Genomic DNA, 20,802 nt, shown 5'->3' on the forward strand with positions numbered 1-20,802 from the left:
CTTAATTGTAAAACACTGGGCAAAACTGTCACTGAAAAAGACCTGGGTGTATTGGTGGACGACAAGCTCACATGTAGTGGCCAGTGTCAGGTAGCTGCTGCAAGGCAAATAAAATAATGGGATGCATTAAAAGAGGCATAGATGCTCATGAGGAGAACATAATTTTACCTCTATACAAGTCACTAGTGCGACCACACTTAGAATACTGTGTACAGTTCTGGTCTCCGGTGTATAAGAAAGACATAGCTGAACTAGAGCGGGTGCAGAGAAGAGCGACCAAGGTTATTAGAGGACTGGGGGGTCTGCAATACCAAGACAGGCTATTACACTTGGGGTTATTTACTGTGGAAAAAAGAAGGCTTAGGGGTGATCTTATTACTATGTACAAGTATATGAGGGGACAGTACAAAGACCTTTCTACTGATCTTTTTACTCTGAGGCCTGAGACAGGGACAAGGGGGCATCTTCTACGTCTGGAGGAAAGAAGGTTTAATCATAATCACAGACGGGGATTTTTTACTGTAAGAGCAGTGAGACTATGGAACTCTCTGCCGCATGATGTTGTAATGAGTGATTCACTATTAAAATTTAAGAAGGGCATGGATGCCTTTCTTGAAAAGTATAATATTACAGGTTATAAATACTAGATTCCTTGATAGGGCGTTGATCCAGGGAACTAGTCTGATTGTCGTATGGAGTCGGGAAGGAATTTTTTCCCCAATGTGGAGCTTAGTGTTTGCCACATGGGTTTTTTTTGCCTTCCTCTGGATCAACAAGTTAGGCTATGGGTTGAACTAGATGGACTTAGTCTTCCTTCAACCTTAAAAACTATGTTACTATGTTACATAAAGTGACACTGGTCAAAATTGTAAATTGGCCTGGTCAGGAAGGTGAAAACAGACTCGGGGGGTGAATGGGGTTAATCACATCACAATACAAGTACTCTTTGCTGTAGAATCCGGTAGAAATCCACTTTTCTATTGGAGTCTTATATTCAGTGCCTTGTGAAAGTATTTGGCCCCCTTGAACTTTTCTACCTTTTGCCACATTTCTGGCTTCAAACATAAAGATATAAAATTCTAATTTTTGGGGGAAGAATCAACAACAAGTGGGACACAATCGTGAAGTGGAACGAAATTTATTGGATATTTGAAACTTTCTTAAAAAATTAAAAACTGAAAAGTTGGACGTGCAATATTATTCGGCCCCCTTGAGTTAATACATTGTAGCGCCACCTTTTGCTGCAATTACAGCTCCAAGTCGCTTGGGGTATGTCTCTATCAGTTTTGCACATTGAGAGGCTGAAATTCTTGCCCATTCTTCCTTGCAAAACTGCTCGAGCTCAGTGAGGTTGGATGGAGAGCGTTTGTGAACAGCAGTTTTCAGCTCTTTCCACAGATTCTCGATTGGATTCAGGTCTGGACTTTGACTTGGCCATTCTAACACCTGGATACGTTTATTTTTTAACTATTCCATTGTAGATTTTGCTTTATGTTTGGGATCATTATCTTGTTGGAAGATAAATCTCCGTCCCAGTCTCATGTCTTTTGCAGACTCCAACAGGTTTTCTTCCAGAATGGTCCTGTATTTGCCTCCATCCATCTTCCCATCAATTTTAACCATCTTCTCTGTCCCTGCTGAAGAAAAGCAGGCCCAAACCATGATGCTGCCACCACCATGTTTGACAGTGGGGATGGTGTTTTGAGGGTGATGAGCTGTGTTGCTTTTACGCCAAACATATCGTTTTGCATTGTGGCATTGTGGCCAAAAAGTTTGATTTTGGTTTCATCTGACCAGAGCACCTTATTCCACATGTTTGGTGTGTCTCCCTGGTGGCTTGTGGCAAACTTCAAACAAGACTTTTTATGGATATCTTTGAGAAATGGCTTTCTTCTTGCCACTCTTCCATAAAGGCCAGATTTGTGCAGGGTATGACTGATTGTTGTCCTATGGACAGACTCTCCCACCTCAGGTGTAGATCTCTGCAGTTCATCCAGAGTGATCATGGGCCTTTTGGCTGCATCTCTGATCAGTCGTCTTGTTTGAGATGAAAGTTTAGAGGGACGGCCGGGTCTTGGTAGATTTGCAGTGGTCTGATACTCCTTCCATTTCAATATGATCGCTTGCACAGTGTTCCTTGAGATGTTTAAAACTTGGGAAATATTTTTGTATCCAAATCCGGCTTTAAACTTCGCCACAACAGTATCTCGGACCTGCCTGGTGAGTTCCTTGGTCTTCATGATGCTCTCTGCACTTGAAACAGAACCCTGAGACTATCACAGAGGAGGTGCATTTATACGGAGACTTGATTACACACAGGTGGATTCTATTTCTCATTACCAGTCATTTAGGACAACATTGGATCATTTAGAGATCCTCACTGAATTTCCTGGAGTGAGTTTGCTGCACTGAAAGTAAAGGGGTCGAATAATATTGCACACCCACTTTTCAGTTTTTAATTTTTTTAAAAACTTTAAAATATCCATTAAATTTCGTTCCACTTCACGATTGTGTCCCCCTTGTTGTTGATTCTTCCAAAAAAATTAGAATTTTATATCTTTATGTTTGAAGCCAGAAATGTGGCAAAAGGTAGAAAAGTTTAAGGGGGCCAAATACTTTCACAAGGCACTGTACATTCTATGGCAGCAAGTATACAGAGATGTGACTACAATTGGTATGGGGGTTGCAATATAACTGGGTCCTGAAACCTAGAAGCTCAAAAGGTTCCTTTAGTCCATATGAGAAGACCAATAATAATAAAATTCCATGATAGTTGGGCGCCAAGCAAGGGATTTTACATAGGGGCCTACAAACTTCAAGTTATGCTGCTGCTAGTACACACAGATTCACTATCCCGTGTTCTACAGCAATTATAGCAGCTGACGTATGACATCGATGATTATATATCTTCACAAATAATAGTTTGCTTGCATTGCAGATTGCTAGAAAAATTCTCATTAATCATAAACCTTATATTATTTGTTTTAACAAGGTCCACTATCAGTGAGCTCCATTAACAGATTTGAAGTTTCGAGGCTAAAAAGATTAATGATTTTCCTAGTCAGTAGGCTTGGATAGAGGGGTTCTGCGTTATACAATAAATCATGCAATTTTCTGTAGCAAATAAGGTACATTGAACTTCAGTGGAAAGGAAAAACACCTACGCCTTTGGGCATTGACCAGTGTGTCAGGGAAACTAGAAGGAAAGCAGCCAGAGAGACAATGAGAAGTCTGCCTGCCTGTTAAGACATATTACTATGCATTAGAATAAGGTTACATTCACATGTATAGTAATATCATCACACATAATCAGTTGAAGATTATGCCGCAACATTTGGTTGTGGATTTGCTACAGATTTAACACTAATCATTGCAAAGGGAGAAATCTGCACTGAAAATTCATTAAAATGATTTACATTGCGGTGGCAATAAAATCTGAGCTAATGTCTAATGATCTACAGTACCCAGGAGCAGCCGCTACATAGTGCGACAGAGTGGTAGTGTTTAGCTTCCCATCCTGTTTATTTATAGACTGTTAGAGCTGGGAACATCTAACCTGTAGGGGTGTCTGGGTTGAGACCCCACCAATTTGATATTGATGAACTATCTTGACGATAGGTGATAATAATTATTGCAGTAAACAACTCTGTTAATCATTTTCGCAGTTATGTGATTATTTTAATGACTCAACTATTGAAACTGGATGTTACTCAAGGATCAGTGGGGTGTGATTACAAAGCTTTCCTGGTGTAGCACTGACTGCTCACAACTGCCAGCACCACACATTTGACTGGGGCCGAGTATACATATTAATTTTCAGCCGAACATCCAGTCTGACTACTGCATATGCTTAAAATGAAATTTACATGTAACAATATTGTAGCGCCCCGAGGGTTCGGCCGCTACAGGGGTATTGCACCTTAATCCAGAGGTGTGATATTCCACTCCCGGGTAAGGATGGAGTATGGACCAGGGCTCAGTTAGCTGCATATAGCACACACACCCCATTTCCGAGGGACAGCTCAACGGTGCTCCCACTAGACAGAAGTGCAGGCACGACCGACTATGTCCCTGCCTGGAGTGGGGAGGGGGGTGGAACACCCAGTGCTGTAGGGGCAGATAGGGGTTGGTTCCTGAGCGTAGACAGGAGCTCATTGGTTGCTGGTCACCTGGGCTCATGGTCAGAGGGAGGTATAAAAGGTGGGCACCATCTTAGAACAGTGTTCAGTCTGTGAGGAGAGGAGAGCTGACAGGGAGCAGCAGCTCAGGCTGAGTGCTGCTCCAGAGGCAGGCCTAGAGAAGAGGCCGGAGCCTGAGAGGAGAAGGAGAAGTGGGCCTGGAGAAGAGGCCAAGGGAAGGAGGAGAAGACAGAACAGGAAAGAAGGAGAAAAGAGAGAGAAACAGAAGGGCTCAGGAACAAGAAGGTGGAAGGGACCCTAAGAACCCACGAGAATCCAGGGTGAAGGGTCAGGCAGATTAAGGGTACCGGATCCCAAGTTGGTGGAGGAGAAACTACCCTCAGCCAAAGACCGGTCGTCGTGATCATTTATTGGTGCGACACCTCATCAAACCTGCTAGGAAGGCACCATATAGGACAGCGGAGGACGGGGCCCACGTTTACCCGCACAAGTCCGCGGCAGCTGGACAAAAGTGGGTCACTGGTGAGGCAGGCCAGAGAAAGGATTAAAGGGGGTCCTGTGCCATGCTCCTGAACTGCCTGGGAGTTGACCGAACCCCTCACATGGTGGACGCAGCACGGCTCGGGCAGTCATTCCCTGCAGAAGTGACTTGGATATTAACCGTGAGTAAAGACCCTGGACTGCAGTACGTTGTCTGTGTGCTCCTTCGCGCCTCCAGCACTACCGGTACTGGGACCCTCACCACCATCACTCCCACCATCCACTACACTACCCTGGGGCCGCACTCTTCCCGTGGGGAGTCACACCATCCCAGCTGCATTCATCATCGGCCCCAGCGGACTGCCTTGCAGCGGCGGTTCCTAATAACCGCAATCCATGGGTGGCGTAGTTGGACATTATCTAAAACATCTAAAAGACTGCCACTGGTCTGACCACCCTGAGCCACGGGACGGGTCGCCACTACTACCCCCATCGTCTCCCTATTGCCCGGTTCCGAGTGCCCCACGGCCCGGGGGGCGAGTCAGCTTTGGCGTAGTCAGCAGGATCGTTACCCACCCGCCACAAGCGCGTATTGCGCGCCTGAAAAAAGACTGTTTTATTGTACGAAAGATGGCGCCCGCCCCAGAAGAACGAGCGCCATAATGTGCACGCCAAAAGACAACAGGAAGCCACCTCCCATCGTGGGCCAGGTCCCAGAATGGCGCCAAAGAAAGAGCACGCCCCCAACAGCCCTGAGCACGGCTGTGGAGATGTCCATCAAGGTGGGGGCGCTGCCCCTGAAAGTGATTGTCACCAAGTTGCCCTGGGACCACCCCCAATGGGGGTGGGAAGAGAAGAAATCTGTGGGGCAGGGCGCGGTCTGGATCAGTCTGGCCAGGCCACACCCAAAGATAGAGACAGGAACCAGCTCCAGCGCCCTGGCGCGTGGCCTGCTGCAGGCCGAATCCCCATGCAGCTTCACGGAGCTGCTAGCACACCTCCTCAAGGAAGAGCCCGAGTATGTGCGGGCTGGGCTGGAGGAGCTGGACCGGAGGATGGTCCGGGCGCAGCGGGAAGTGATTGCCGGGTGGAAAGAAGAAATGGCCCGGCGGGCCGTGATCCTGCAGCAGGAGGCGCCGTCGTCATCCAGCGGCACACCAGCCACCGAGGGCAGTGAAAGCAGAGCGGAGGCCGAGGACGATGCCGCGGAGGAGGCCGCGACAGCAGAGGCAGGTAACGGAGATGACCCTACCCCGAACCCTGGGGCCGCCGACCTGCCCCTGCACCCTGTTGCGGAGCCCAACGTACCTGAACCCGCCATCGACACCGTGCCTCCACCGCTACCAACCGGTTCCCAGGCCATCGACACCACCAGCGAGCCCTCTGACCCCGGGCGTGATCAGCAGACCACAATCGCAGGCCCGGTCGCAAGGCCTAGCGCCCCCGTACGACGCCCGTCGACGGGAGTACTGCCGCCAACAGCTGGAGGTGTTCGAGAGGGAGCAGCGGGAGCGGCGCATGAAACAGGAGAAGCTGCAGGCCCAAAGTGCGGAGCAGAAGATGAAGGCCCGACGAGATCCCCGAGCTGCCCGCGGTCCCCGAGTCACCGGGACTGTCGTGAAATTTCACATGGAACATGGCTGCGGTTTCATCCGAGACCCTGAGACCATCAGCGATGTGTTCGTGACGAGGAGAGATGTGGAGAGTCACCTGCCGGAGGGTCATCGAGGGCGAGATCTGTTTCCAGGGGAAGTGGTGTCTTACACCCGACACCAAGGCGTGAAGGGATGGTACGCCATCCACGTCCACAGAGTAGTAGAGGAGGAGGAGCAGCACTACTCGGACTCTGAGTACCAGGAGGGCCCGGACGGGCCTGAAGATCATGAGGAAGAAGGAGCATCAGGAGGACACCGTTACCAGTGAACGGTAAAGTGGAATTGTACATAGTTACCCGTCAGGGTACAGAGAATTGTGTGGGACTGTTTCAAATTGAGTGTGGTCCCCGTTGGGACTGATAAAGGAATGTGTGACTGTTGCCCTATCCCCTAAGTAACCAGGCTGAGGACTGTGAGCAGCCATTCCCCCTTTTTTCAACCGGCCGAGGACTGGGAACGGCCAATCCCTTGTATATAGTTGCGCTTCCTAAAGCGCCCCCTACTGGTTTTATAAAAAAGACTGCAACGTCTACCTCAAGGCAAATTTGCTGGACTGTTGCACTTAGAAGAAGAAAGAACACCTGGTCGCAAGTTGCACCGCGGCCATGATCCAAGGATACAAGAATGTGTCTTATTTAAAAAATGTTTTATATGAAGAGTTTAATATGCTGCTAGAAAATGTTTTACATAATTTTGAGACCGTTTTATATGATAAGTGACAAAAGAGTTCCAGAAGTATTAGTATGTGTTTTATAATAGTGTGACAAGAAAAGAAAAGTGTGTCCCATAAAGGGAGTTGAACAATGTCGTCCGTTTCTAAATGTAAAAAGTTTTAAAAAGTTTTGCATGTCCTGTAATCGACTGTTTTTGCTCTTTTCCAGCCCGAAGACGTGCTGTGCTTTACCAGGGGGGAATGTAGCGCCCCGAGGGTTCGGCCGCTACAGGGGTATTGCACCTTAATCCAGAGGTGTGATATTCCACTCCCGGGTAAGGATGGAGTATGGACCAGGGCTCAGTTAGCTGCATACAGCACACACACCCCATTTCCGAGGGACAGCTCAATGGTGCTCCCACTAGACAGAAGTGCAGGCACGACCGACTATGTCCCTGCCTGGAGTGGGGAGGGGGGTGGAACACCCAGTGCTGTAGGGGCAGATAGGGGTTGGTTCCTGAGCGTAGACAGGAGCTCATTGGTTGCTGGTCACCTGGGCTCATGGTCAGAGGGAGGTATAAAAGGTGGGCACCATCTTAGAACAGTGTTCAGTCTGTGAGGAGAGGAGAGCTGACAGGGAGCAGCAGCTCAGGCTGAGTGCTGCTCCAGAGGCAGGCCTAGAGAAGAGGCCGGAGCCTGAGAGGAGAAGGAGAAGTGGGCCTGGAGAAGAGGCCAAGGGAAGGAGGAGAAGACAGAACAGGAAAGAAGGAGAAGAGAGAGAGAAACAGAAGGGCTCAGGAACAAGAAGGTGGAAGGGACCCTAAGAACCCACGAGAATCCAGGGTGAAGGGTCAGGCAGATTAAGGGTACCGGATCCCAAGTTGGTGGAGGAGAAACTACCCTCAGCCAAAGACCGGTCGTCGTGATCATTTATTGGTGCGACACCTCATCAAACCTGCTAGGAAGGCACCATATAGGACAGCGGAGGACGGGGCCCATGTTTACCCGCACAAGTCCGCGGCAGCTGGACAAAAGTGGGTCACTGGTGAGGCAGGCCAGAGAAAGGATTAAAGGGGGTCCTGTGCCATGCTCCTGAACTGCCTGGGAGTTGACCGAGCCCCTCACATGGTGGATGCAGCACGGCTCGGGCAGTCATTCCCTGCAGAAGTGACTTGGATATTAACCGTGAGTAAAGACCCTGGACTGCAGTACGTTGTCTGTGTGCTCCTTCGCGCCTCCAGCACTACCGGTACTGGGACCCTCACCACCATCACTCCCACCATCCACTACACTGCCCTGGGGCCGTACTCTTTCCATGGGGAGTCACACCATCCCAGCTGCATTCATCATCAGCCCCAGTGGACTGCCTTGCAGCAGCGGTTCCTAATAACCGCAATCCACGGGTGGCGTAGTCGGACATTATCTAAAACATCTAAAAGACTGCCACTAGTCTGACCACCCTGAACCACGGGACCGGGTCGCCACTACTACCCCCATCGTCTCCCTATTGCCCGGTTCCGAGTGCCCCACGGCCCGGGGGGCGAGTCAATATGACTACAGGTAAAGAGCATTTGGGGGGGTGGGGTTAGGAAGGGTTCCTTTTAAAGGGAATCTATCACCACATTTGACCTATCTAAACTATTAATATGGGCATACAGGTTATAGACTGCTGAAAAAAGTCATGCCTGTATGCCTCATATCAGATGCCTCGTTGTTGAGAAATCAAAGTTTTTATCCTCTTAATACAGTATATTGCAATTACCATATTATATGTCACTGTGTATTTACAATTGCTCATTTTGCCCTTCTACTCGATTAATTCTTCTCTTTTCCATTAGGTCCATGACATCATATGATTTAAAACAAACTAGTTGAATCCTTCTAAGTTTTATATGTAAACAGGAAGTCTCTTTTCCCTGCTTGAGTCATCATTAGAACTACAATTCTATATCACTGCAAAGGCCCAATCATCACTAAATGTCCTATCACTCCATGTGCCAAAACAGGCATCGCTCGCAATTAAAACCTTGTTTGGGAAAAATGCTTTTTTAATGGTGCAAAGCCCTGGAAGGGGTCACTGTTATGATCTGCTACAAGAACTAAGAAAAGATAGGAAAACTGTCCCTACAATAGGACTAAGCTGATTCCCTACGATGCAGCGGGCAACCTGTTCCTTGTGAACAGACCCGCCTTCGTCCTCAGCTAGTCTGAACGCAGACCTATAGATATAAGGGAGGGGTCCCTAAAAGTACTAAGGACTGGGACAAAATTGGACACCTCCTAGCAGAAGTTGTAGCAGAGCAAAAAGACAAACAGACAAAAATACTTGGAGGTCCAAGGACCAAGCAAACTATAGAGATAGGTACAAAGCACCTGGCTAGATTAAGAGTCAAAGTAACACTGAAGTCCAGCAAAGCCAGAAGGGCGGAGCTGGAATAAATAGGCAGCAGGTCACGTGACCACAAAATAGAAAAAAACTAACAGGAGGGTTCTAACAGTACCTCCTCTTCTATGAGGATCCTCCGGATCCTCCAGGCCCAGGCCTATCAGGAAACCTCCTGTGAAACGCTCTGATAAGTCTAGGAGCAGAGACATCATCTGCCCTTACCCAGGAGTTATCCTCAGGACCGAAACCTTTCCAAGCGACGAGATACTGCAATCTCCCTCTATGCCTTCTGGAATTCAGGATACGAGGAATTTCATATTCACCGTCTTCCACCACAGGAGGAACTGTGACAGTGGCATCCCTATCCGATACATCAGCTTTTTTCAACAAGGAAACATGAAACACCGGATTAATCTTCCAGGAGGAGGGAAACTCCAACCTAACAGCAGACTGGTTAACCACCTGAAGCCCCTTAAATGGTCCCACAAACTTCGGACCCAATTTCTTAGAAGGTATCCTCAACCGCAGATTCTTTGAGGACAACCAAACCATGTCACCAACAGTAAACAAAACCTCTTGACGTTTCCTGTTAAAATACTTCTTAGACTTTTTGTTAGCCTCTTGAAGGTTGCAACGTACATCAGTCCAAACTCTCTCCAAATCACCAGAAAAATTCTCCTCCTCCGGCACAGCCGACACCAATTTGGAGAACGAACCAAACGACGGATGTCTCCCAGTACAACAAAAAAACGGAGAACACCCAGCAGAAGAGGATGTATGGTTGTTAAGAGCAAATTCAGCCAGTGGCAGAAACTCAGACCACCCCTCTTGATTGTCTGCCACAAAACAACGCAAAAACTGCTCATCATCCTGGTTGTTTCTTTCTGTCTGTCCATTAGACTCAGGATGATACCCAGATGAAAATGACAAATGAACTCCCAACCTGTCACAAAAGGCACGCCAAACACGAGCCACAAACTGAGGTCCCCTATCAGAAACAATGTCGGTGGGACGCCATGGAGTCTGACAATTTCCTTGACAAAAGCCTTAGCGAGTGTCTTAGTGCAGGGTAGTTTAATGAAAGGAACCAAGTGACACATCTTGCTAAAACAGTCCACGACCACCCAGATGATAGTGAAACCCTCGGACACAGGAAGGTCAGTAATAAAATCCATTGCAAGATGCGTCCAAGGTGCACTAGGAACCTACAGAGGGCAAAGCAACCCCGCAGCAGGAGCATGTGAAGCCTTTGATCTAGCAAACACCGTACATTGACGCACCCATTTAATTATTTCCTTCTGCCACCCAGGCCACCAGAAACTGTGACCTACCAGTCTCTTAGTCACAGAAATTCCTGGATGACCTGCCAACCGAGACTCATGATACTCCACAAACAACTCTCTCCTAAAGGTTCTAGGTACAAACAACCTCCCATGGGGAGTGTTAGATGGGGCATCCTCCTGGGCTTTCAGAATCCCATCTTCCAAAACGGAGTCCAATGCTGCTATCACAACTCCTTCCTGTAAAATGCTCTCCTCCTCCTCGGTACCAACCATGGGAGAAAAGCTGCGAGATAAAGCATCAGCTTTAACATTCTTAGTACCCGGGATGTAAGTAAGGCTGTGTGCCCACGTAGCGTTTTTCAAGCGTATATGCTGCGGAATTTCCGCAGCGTAAACGCTTGAAAAACGCATGTAGATCCGCACCCCATGGTCCCCAATGGCATTCCGCAATGTCAATGCCCATGCTGCGGATTTTTCCGCAGCGTATATGCTGCAGTCAAAAATCCGCAGCATGTTCATTAATTTTGCGGAAGCGCTGCGGAATCAATGTGCGGATGGTACCCAAGTCTGGAGGAGAGGAGACTCTCATCCAGACCTGGGTACCAAAGAACCTGTAAAAAAAAGAATAAAATAAAGTTTATACTTATCTTCTGATGTTTTCCCTCCGTCGCGCTGTTGTCTGAAGGACCTGCCACGTCATTGAGTCATGTGACCCACCACATGACTCAATGACGTCACCGCAGGTCCTGCACACAACAGCGTGAGCCGCTCAAGACTCCAGACGGGGCAGAGAATGCATCAGAAGGTGAGTATAAAGTTTATTTTTTTATTTTTTACCATTCTGAACAAGTTGTCAAGCACTTTTCCAAGTGATGCTTGGAGAAGTGCTTGATAACCCGCATGCGGAAATGCATGCAAAGACGCCTCACAAACGCTTCTACCTGGCGGGAAAACCGCATGTAATATCCGCATGCGATTTTCCCGCCAGGGAGAAGCGTAAAAAATATGCTTCAGGTCCGCAACGTGGGCACATAGCCTAACAGAAAAATTAAACCGCGAAAAAAACAGTGCCCACCTAGCCTGACGGGCGTTCAAGCGCTTGGCAGCATCTAGATAGATCAGATTCTTATGATCAGTGAAAACCTGAATGGGAAATTTAGCGCCTTCCAAAAAATGACGCCAATGTTCAAATGCAAGTTTGATAGCCAGCAATTCCCGATTACCAACATCGTAATTAAGTTCGGTTTCAGAAAAATTTTTCGAAAAAAAAGCACAGGGATGAGCCCCATCCTTGTTCTCCTGAGACAAAACCGCACCAACCCCCACCGAAGAAGCATCAACCTCGACCAAAAAAGGCTTGGTCTCATCAGGCTGCATAAGGATGGGGGCAGAACTGAACCTCTCCTTGAGATACACAAAAGCTTCAATGGCCTCAGTAGTCCACTGGACCGTATTCGCACCTTTCCTGGTGAGATCGGTCAGCGGCTTAACAATTATAGACAAATTCTTAATGATATATCTGTAATAATTGGCGAAGCCCAAAAATCTCTGTATCGATTTTAAACCAATAGGCCTAGGCCATTCCTGCACAGCCTGAACCTTCACCGGGTCCATCTCAAAGCCATCACTGGAGATAATGTAGCCCAAAAAACTAATTCTCTGCACAGCAAACTCGCATTTCTCCAGCTTAGCAAAAAGTGAATTGTCACTTAATAACTGCAATACCTCACGTACGCTCTGCCAATGAGACTCCAGATCTGGCGAATAAATCAAAATGTCATCCAAGTACACCACCACATTCTTACCAATCATAGGTCTCAGGATGTCGTTTATAAGGTTCTGAAAAAACGCTGGTGCATTGGTAAGACCAAAAGGCATAACCAGATTCTCAAAATGACCCACCGGAGTGTTAAAAGCTGTCTTCCATTCATCACCCTCCTTCATTTGCAACAAATTGTATGCCCCCCGGAGATCAATTTTATAGAACCACTTGGCCCCCACTAACTGGTTAAACAAGTCAGGAATTAACGGCAGTGGTTAGGAATTGCATACGGTAATTTTATTAATTTCGCGAAAGTCCAGACATGGACGTAAACCGCCGTCTTTTTTTTTACAAAAAAAAATCCAACAGCCACAGGTGACTTAGAAGGTCTAATGTGACGAGCAATCAAGCTTGTCTGTATGTATTCCTCCAAGGCTTTTCTTTCAGGGATAGCAAGATTAAATAAGCGACTCTTGGGAAGAGTAGCTCCAGGAACAAACTCAATGGTGCAATCATAGTCCCTATGAGGAGGTAGAATTTGCGACTCCTCCTCTGAAAAAAACTTTCAAAAATCCTGAATAGGTAGAGGTAATTCCCCTCTTTCCACAGCAGCAATGCGACCATTACAACATTTATCATAACACTTAGGACTCCAAGATTTAATCTCATTAGTAGACCAGTCCAGTAAAGGATTGTGCAGTTTTAACCAAGGCAAACCTAACACTACTGGAGAAGGTAAATTATTTAATACCACTAAATTCAAATTCTCTTGGTGAATACCATTAATAGTGAGGGGAAATTCAAAAACCTTGTGAGTAACACATTTCAAAGGAGTGTTATCAACAGCAACCACAGAAATAGAAGATTAGTTTCCAATTTAAGTTTTTCCAAAAATCCCTTATCAATCACATTCAGTGTAGAACCACAATCCACAAAAACCTGAAATTCAATCAACTCCTCCTGCAATGAGGTACTCCCTGAAAGAAATACTCCCTTAGAGTTTAAACAAGTAATACGGGCGTAACTGACCTTTTTTTTTTCTTTGTTTAACAGAAGCTCACAGTTCTTAACAAAATGGTCAGATTTACCACAGTAAAAACACAATCCCTTGGAAAACCTGCGGTCTTTTTCCTGAGAGCGGAGTGGCATTGCCCCAATCTCCATCGGTTCTCCGTCGTCCGAGCAGACCCTCTGATTACTAGGAGCTGCCATAGCAGGAGTCTTCTCCTCATTAACCCTTACACGCAGTCTCCTGTCCACCCGTATAGCTAATTGCATGGCTTCTTGCAAGTTTCCAGGTGCAGGGAAAGCAATCAGCAGATCCTTAACCCTTCCACTTAAACCAGCAAGAAACAAACATTTTAACGCTGAATCATTCCATCTCACTTCAGAAGACCATCTTCTGAAGTGTGTACAATAATTTTCAACATCACCTGACCTCTGCTTTAAACGTCTCAGTTGTGTCTCAGCATAAGAGACTCGATCAGCATCGTCATACAACAACCCCATAGCAGAAAAAAAATCTTCCACTGATCTAAAACACGGATCATCAGGTTGGAGAGAAAAGGCCCATCCCTGTGGTTCCTTGCGCAAAAGTGACATGATAAACCCAATGCGCTGTGATTCATTCCCAGAGGACCTGGGTCTCGAACGAAAATATAATAAACAAGCATTTTTAAAGGAAAAAAAATCTTGTGGTTTACCATAAAAAAAATCAGTCAGTCCTACCTTCGGTTCAACAAAATGCGCTCCAGGACAGCTACTCACATGTTGCTGGAGCTCGGCCACCTCAAGAGACAATCCCTGTAGGCGTTGAGCCAATTCCTGAACAGACACCATGCTGATCTCTGGATCTCGTTCCTTAGGATTTTTTTTTCTTTTGATTTTGGGCTGGACTTACTGTTATGATCTGCTACAAGAACTAAGGAAAGATAGGAAAACTGTCCCTACAATAGGACTAAGCTGATTCCCTACGATGCAGCGGGCAACCTGTTCCTTCGTCCTCAGCTAGTCTTTTAGGGACCCCTCCCTTATATCTATAGCTCTGCGTTCAGACTAGCTGAGGACGAAGGAACAGGTTGCCCGCTGCATCGTAGGGAATCAGCTTAGTCCTATTGTAGGAAGTCTCTTTTCCCTGCTTGAGTCATCATTAGAACTACAATTCTATATCACTGCAAAGGCCCAATCATCACTAAATGTCCTATCACTCCATGTGCCAAAACAGGCATCGCTCGCAATTAAAACCTTGTTTGGGAAAAATGCTTTTTTAATGGTGCAAAGCCCTGGAAGGGGTCACTGTTATGATCTGCTACAAGAACTAAGAAAAGATAGGAAAACTGTCCCTACAATAGGACTAAGCTGATTCCCTACGATGCAGCGGGCAACCTGTTCCTTGTGAACAGACCCGCCTTCGTCCTCAGCTAGTCTGAACGCAGACCTATAGATATAAGGGAGGGGTCCCTAAAAGTACTAAGGACTGGGACAAAATTGGATACCTCCTAGCAGAAGTTGTAGCAGAGCAAAAAGACAAACAGACAAAAATACTTGGAGGTCCAAGGACCAAGCAAACTATAGAGATAGGTACAAAGCACCTGGCTAGATTAAGAGTCAAAGTAACACTGAAGTCCAGCAAAGCCAGAAGGTCGCAGCTGGAATAAATAGGCAGCAGGTCACGTGACCACAAAATAGAAAAAAACTAACAGGAGGGTGCTAACAGTCACACCTCCAAATATGTACTACAAACTAAAAAAAGGACATTAGTGATAGTAACAATCCACATTTAGGTGCACCTTGAATTATTAAAACGTGTTAATTAACTACCTTTCATGCCAAGGAAGCTATTTAACAGATTGGCCTTTTACTCATCCTCTTCTGTGATTTCACTCAGAAAATTTTTAGCGGACTATCACTATAATTTTTGAATCTCATTTTGTTTATTTAGTTTGCGAAAAATGTTCAATTATTCTTAATTTATTTGTCAATGAGCCTGTCTATCTCAATGTTTATTGCCTCTAATTTATTGAAGGAGAGCACTTTGCTTGGGGACATTCAGGGAATGGGTATCATGCATACATTACATGTATCTCTCTACAGGACCGCATATCATTATTCGACTTGATATTTTATCAGTCCCTGAATTATACCCAAGATCACTGCCATATTTTATATTGGGATTTTACCATTACCCAGAAACCATGACCTGGTTGTTGTCAGCTTTCTGCCCTCTATTGATTTGTGGCTGATAGGCAGGGGTTACAGTTATTTGAAAATATGCATCTTCTTCCCTGATAAGCCCTGAAGCTGAAAATGTACAGTATGTCTCATCAATATAGGATCCATACACACCCTGACATTCCTATCTTTTCACCGATGCTGGCTCGACTGGACATAGATGTAATATCTCCTTTGAAGGGACAATGTATTTCCTGGGGACAAAAGGCTTCTATCACTTCTGTGACTATCTGTAAACATATGTCCCTATTGTTACCCAACCCTTTGAAACAACTTTTTCTGTCTCAATTATAACTCTTTGTCTATGCACAAAAGACATCTGCTTGGTACTGCCAGGGTCTTTTGTCCTAAAAGAAGCTCTTGCATGTTAGTTAAGATTATTCACTATCCAACTACATCTAATTTCCTACTGGTACACTGGGCATTCTACATATAGGCCGCTCAGATTGCAAGCTCTTGTCCGACTGCTAATTTGTATGATAGAGGAGGAGGGAGGGGTGTGAATGTCCCTGCTCTACAGTGGCTGCAGAGATTTTAATATTTCTTTGACACCTCCCCCTTTTTGAGGTAGTGTGGGGTTTGATTTACAGATCGCTCCACAAGCCTAACTTATGACCCACCCTTCCTAGTTCCCAAATTACCCTCTCTTCCTGGGATTCAGAGATAGGCTTCTCCAAGGGGTTACTCAGCACCACAAGACAGGTCTGAGACTCTTGTCTAGAGGTAGCGAGAAGTAATGCTAAGGCCCCAACCTCAGAGGAACCTTCTGTGACCTGTTTTTGGTCAGTCTCTTGTCCTGTTATCCTGCTGGATGATGAGGGTCCAGAGGGCAGGACGTTATCTGGGTTCTGGGCTCACTGGCTGCGGGCAACAGCACCTAGGCATGCTGTCTCCCGGGGGATAACCACATTTTCCTATTTGTCTCACAGGCTGTGGACCCAGCTTTCCTACTACCCTGACCGACTGTTAATATTACCTTCCTGCCACTCTGACAGGCCATGGGACACACCTTCCCACCATTCTGTCCAACTGGGGATCCGGCTTTCCGATCACCCTGCCAGGTTGTGGGACACACCTTCCCACCCCCCAGACAGACTTGGGGTACAATTTTTCCACCCCTCTGAAAGGCTATGGGTACCTCTTTCCCATCATTCTGACTGACAGTGGGGCACACATTTCCCTCACCCTGCCCAGTTGTGGGGCATACCTTTCCCCCACCAGACAGGATAGGGATAAGACCTTATTACCTTAGGAGCTGTGCTAACTAATGGGCAGCTACCACTGGCCATGTCACAGCCCATTGTGACACTGGTCAGCTGCACATGGCCACCTTCCCTATGATCTCCGTGCTTCTCCCCATCCTTTCTTGTTACCTCTGGAGCTGTGCTAGTGATGGGGAATCTACCACTGGCTTTACCACAACACACATTTTCATTATGCATAACATTGACAGTATTGGCAGTTGCATCACATGAGATATCTGTCACGCTGTCTCTGTATACTGGAGGTAGGGGGCCTAAGCTGACCCTAAGCTGGGGCCCTGACTAATCCCTCAACCTGGAGGTACTGTTAAAGGTACAGAGGTCCAGGCCGCCAGCGTAACCCCTACCTCCTGAAGATCCCTGCACCTCAGTAATCTAGTCCTGAGAAGGACCCCGATCACAACCAAAGGGAACAAGAAATAATATGCCCAAACACAGTATTTAGACGAACGAGACAGTACAAGGGAAAAACCAAAACCACCTTGCATACAAACAACTTCTCAACTACAACAGAGGGAAAACCAACGGGAAAGGAGATAAATGATAAAGCGAGGAAAGGGAAAAAACACTTCCAAATACACTTATCTCAGCAACTCCAAACACCACGATCCGCTCTGTCAGTCTGAATGAAATGCTTTCACCGACACCTCCCAAACAGACCAGCAGGTATATGAAGGAGTCTCACTACAGAAGTATTGATTGCAGCTGGGCGAGGCTGGACCTCATCTAGCCCAGAGAGAGAGAGAGAATTAACTCCCTCACTGCCGAGAAACACAAAGCACCAACAAGTCAGCTGCGAGAAGTCAGGCTGTGTACTCGTGATGATCTTCGTGGCAACACACCCGTGACAATATCAGGTCTGGGAGGGTTGTCAGGAAGGTATTGGGCAACCAGCCGTCCCAGATCAGATCCCAGTAACACATTTGTGGGGCGATTCTTGGACACGCTCAATTCACTTATCCCCTTTTCTGCACCCCAATCCAAGAAAACCCGGGCCATCGGTAAGTGACAACGAACACCCCCAAACCCGGTGACAGTCAGGGTCTTCCCAGGGATGAGTTCTTATGGTACTACAAACTCAGGGTGGATGAGGGTTCGTTCTTGGCCAGTGTCATTGAGCCCAACAGTAGCAGTGGTGCCTACAGTAACCGGTTGCAAATTCTCACGGGCCCTTCCAACTGCCCCACCCACAAAATTATTAGCTGCACTAGGCCCTTTGACCTCAGGTGTGGGGTTCATGATCTGCCTCTCCGAGCAGATGATTATGATGTGACAAGTCTGGTCACAGGTATAGCACTACCGGGAGTCATATGCAGGCAGGGTGCTGGAAGGTGGGGAGAACCCACTGAGGGCCAACTGGTAGGGGCACTGAGTGGGTGGTTGTCGGCTTACCCCCTTTCCAGCTAGCGACGGCTGACTTCCGCACCTCGGGTGTATGGTGGGCCTCGTATGCATTGGCGATCTGTGCTGCTTTAGCGGCCTCCTTTTGCTCCCAGTCCAGCACAAACTGTCACACCTCCACAGGGCAAAAGCTGATGAAACTAGTCCTTCACCATCAGATCCTTCAAGTCTGCGGAGGTGGTGACTGAGAGTCGTTGGACCCACTGCTCAAAGTTGGTTCTGAGACCATTCACCTCATCACTGTAGCTGTTGTGTGGTCCATGCTGGAGGGCTCAGAACTTTTTGCTATGTACCTAAGGAGTAAGCTGGTACGTTTTTATGAGGGCCTGCTTGATGGCCTCAATCTCCATCTTGGTCTCGAGGGAGAGAAGCAAACACCTCCAGAGCATTTCCTCGAAGTCCTGGGGTTAAGCATTGGGCCCACTGGTCCTCGGGTGGCTGGTACTGCCTGCAAGCTTTTTCAAACCTGCGCAGAAATATGTCCAAGTCCCCGTCCTTGTCTATGATAGAAAAATGCTCAGGACAGGGTTTAAAGTGGTTGGTATTGCAGGACTCATAGCTTGATGGGGAAGATCTCTGCATCTGGATTCGGGCCAACCTCAGCTCATGCTCTCTCTGCTTGGCCTCACGGTCGGCTTGGGCCTGTCATTTCTCTCATTTGGCTTGCTGCTCTGTGTACTCACGCACTGCTTTGCGTTCTTATAGCACCAGCTGCAGGCGTGTTTGGGGGTCACCGTATCCCATTTGCTGCAGAAGGAGGGGCACACACTAGTTCATTTGATTCTGGGAGCTGCAGTTCTTGCTAGGCCCCTCTTAGTCTGATTACAGCTCTGGAGCATGCGCCATATCTAGGTCTCCTAGGGCTCCACTGGTCCCAGGCTCTGGGGTCACATCATGTTGGTCTCTGGCATCATCCTCCACCAAGACTGATTAACATCACTTTGGTCTTGTCGGACCCTTTGAGACCTCACTCTTCACACAGACTGATCAGCACCACTTTCTAGTCCTTTTTTATAAGCAGCTGCCATCTTAGCAGTCACTTGCTAAATAAAAGATAGAATAAACAAACAAGAATAGGGGAGGGGTGTAACTGCTGCAGGTACAGTATTGTCCAAGATTAAAAAAAAAAATTAAAACACTGAATCTGATTCCTCAAAACTCTGCACAGTATTCGAAAACTGAACCATGCAAGCTTTCAGTGACAGGAATGATTACTCAAACCAGGTCACTGATGTTTTGTAAAATCCCACTGCTGACACCAATTTGTCAAGGATCGCAGCACAGGAAGGTCACTCAGAACCACCTATTGTTATCTTTTTGTTGAACAGCTCTCTGCTGACCCCTATCGTCCAGAAAATTACATGATTGGTTGACGATTAATGGAGGAGGCCACAGGCTGTCACCTCTAATAAGCCAATTATGGGGAAACCAACAGTGAGCGTATGGTATATTCACCTCTGATTCCAATGCATGAAATATGTACGTATATACCCCGTACGGTCACTACTAACACAATAACCCAAAAAAGATTATTAGCTGCCACCACCAATCATTTTTACAGACTGACTGAAGGCCTGGCAGGTAGCGTATGGCCTCGAGGAGTGGTATACAGAATAAAAGGAATAGAACTATTAAATTTTATATTTAATCCAAAATGAGGCAGTGCTTATGAAAAATATAAAAAAAGATTTTACAAAGGGGACAAAACAATAAAGCATATACAGTTACATAAAATAAAAGGGATTAACAAAATAACTTATCTGAAGGAGAGCAATTTGCTTACGGACGTTCAGGGAGTGGGTATCATGCATACATGATGTCTATCTCTCTACAGGAAAGCAGATCATAATTCAGCTTGATCTTTTATCAGCCCCTGAGGTACACTCACACACAACCCCGGGATGACCTCATATGGGTCGGGTCCTCAGCCCTTCAGGATTTTATAAAATTTCCAACTTATGCAATAACTACTTTCCAGATGGTCGCAGAAGTTCAAGATCGCCACCATATTTTTTATTGGGATTTTACCCTTACTCAGAGACCAAACATGGTCTAGCTTTTCTCAAAGGTCTGCCCACTATTGATTTGTGGCTGATAGGCAGGGGTTACAGTTATGAGAAAATATGCATCTTCTTTACTGATAATCCCTAAAGCTGAAAATCTATGTCTCATCAATATCAGATCAATATACACCCCAATAGTCCTATCTTTTCACCGGTGCCGACTCGACTGCTTGCAAATGTAATATCTCACTTGAAGGGACAATGTATTTCCTGGAGACAAAAGGATCCTTCCACTTCTGTGTCTATATGTAAACACATGTCCTTATTGTTGCCCAACCCTCTGAAAAGACTTTTCTTGTATCAAGTATAACTCTTTGTCTACACACAAAATACATCCTGCTTGGTACTGCCAGGGAATCTTATACTAAAAGAAGCTCTTGCATGTTAATTTAGATGGTTCACTATCTGGCTACATCTAATTACCTACTGGTGCACTGGGCACACTACATATTGGCCACTCAGATTGCAAGCTTTTGTCCTATTGCTAA

The sequence above is a fragment of the Phyllobates terribilis genome, unplaced genomic scaffold (genome assembly GCF_046119375.1).
Source record: "Phyllobates terribilis strain yellow unplaced genomic scaffold, ASM4611937v1 Scaffold_1__5_contigs__length_1240528914, whole genome shotgun sequence".
Taxonomy (NCBI): Eukaryota; Metazoa; Chordata; class Amphibia; order Anura; family Dendrobatidae; genus Phyllobates; species Phyllobates terribilis.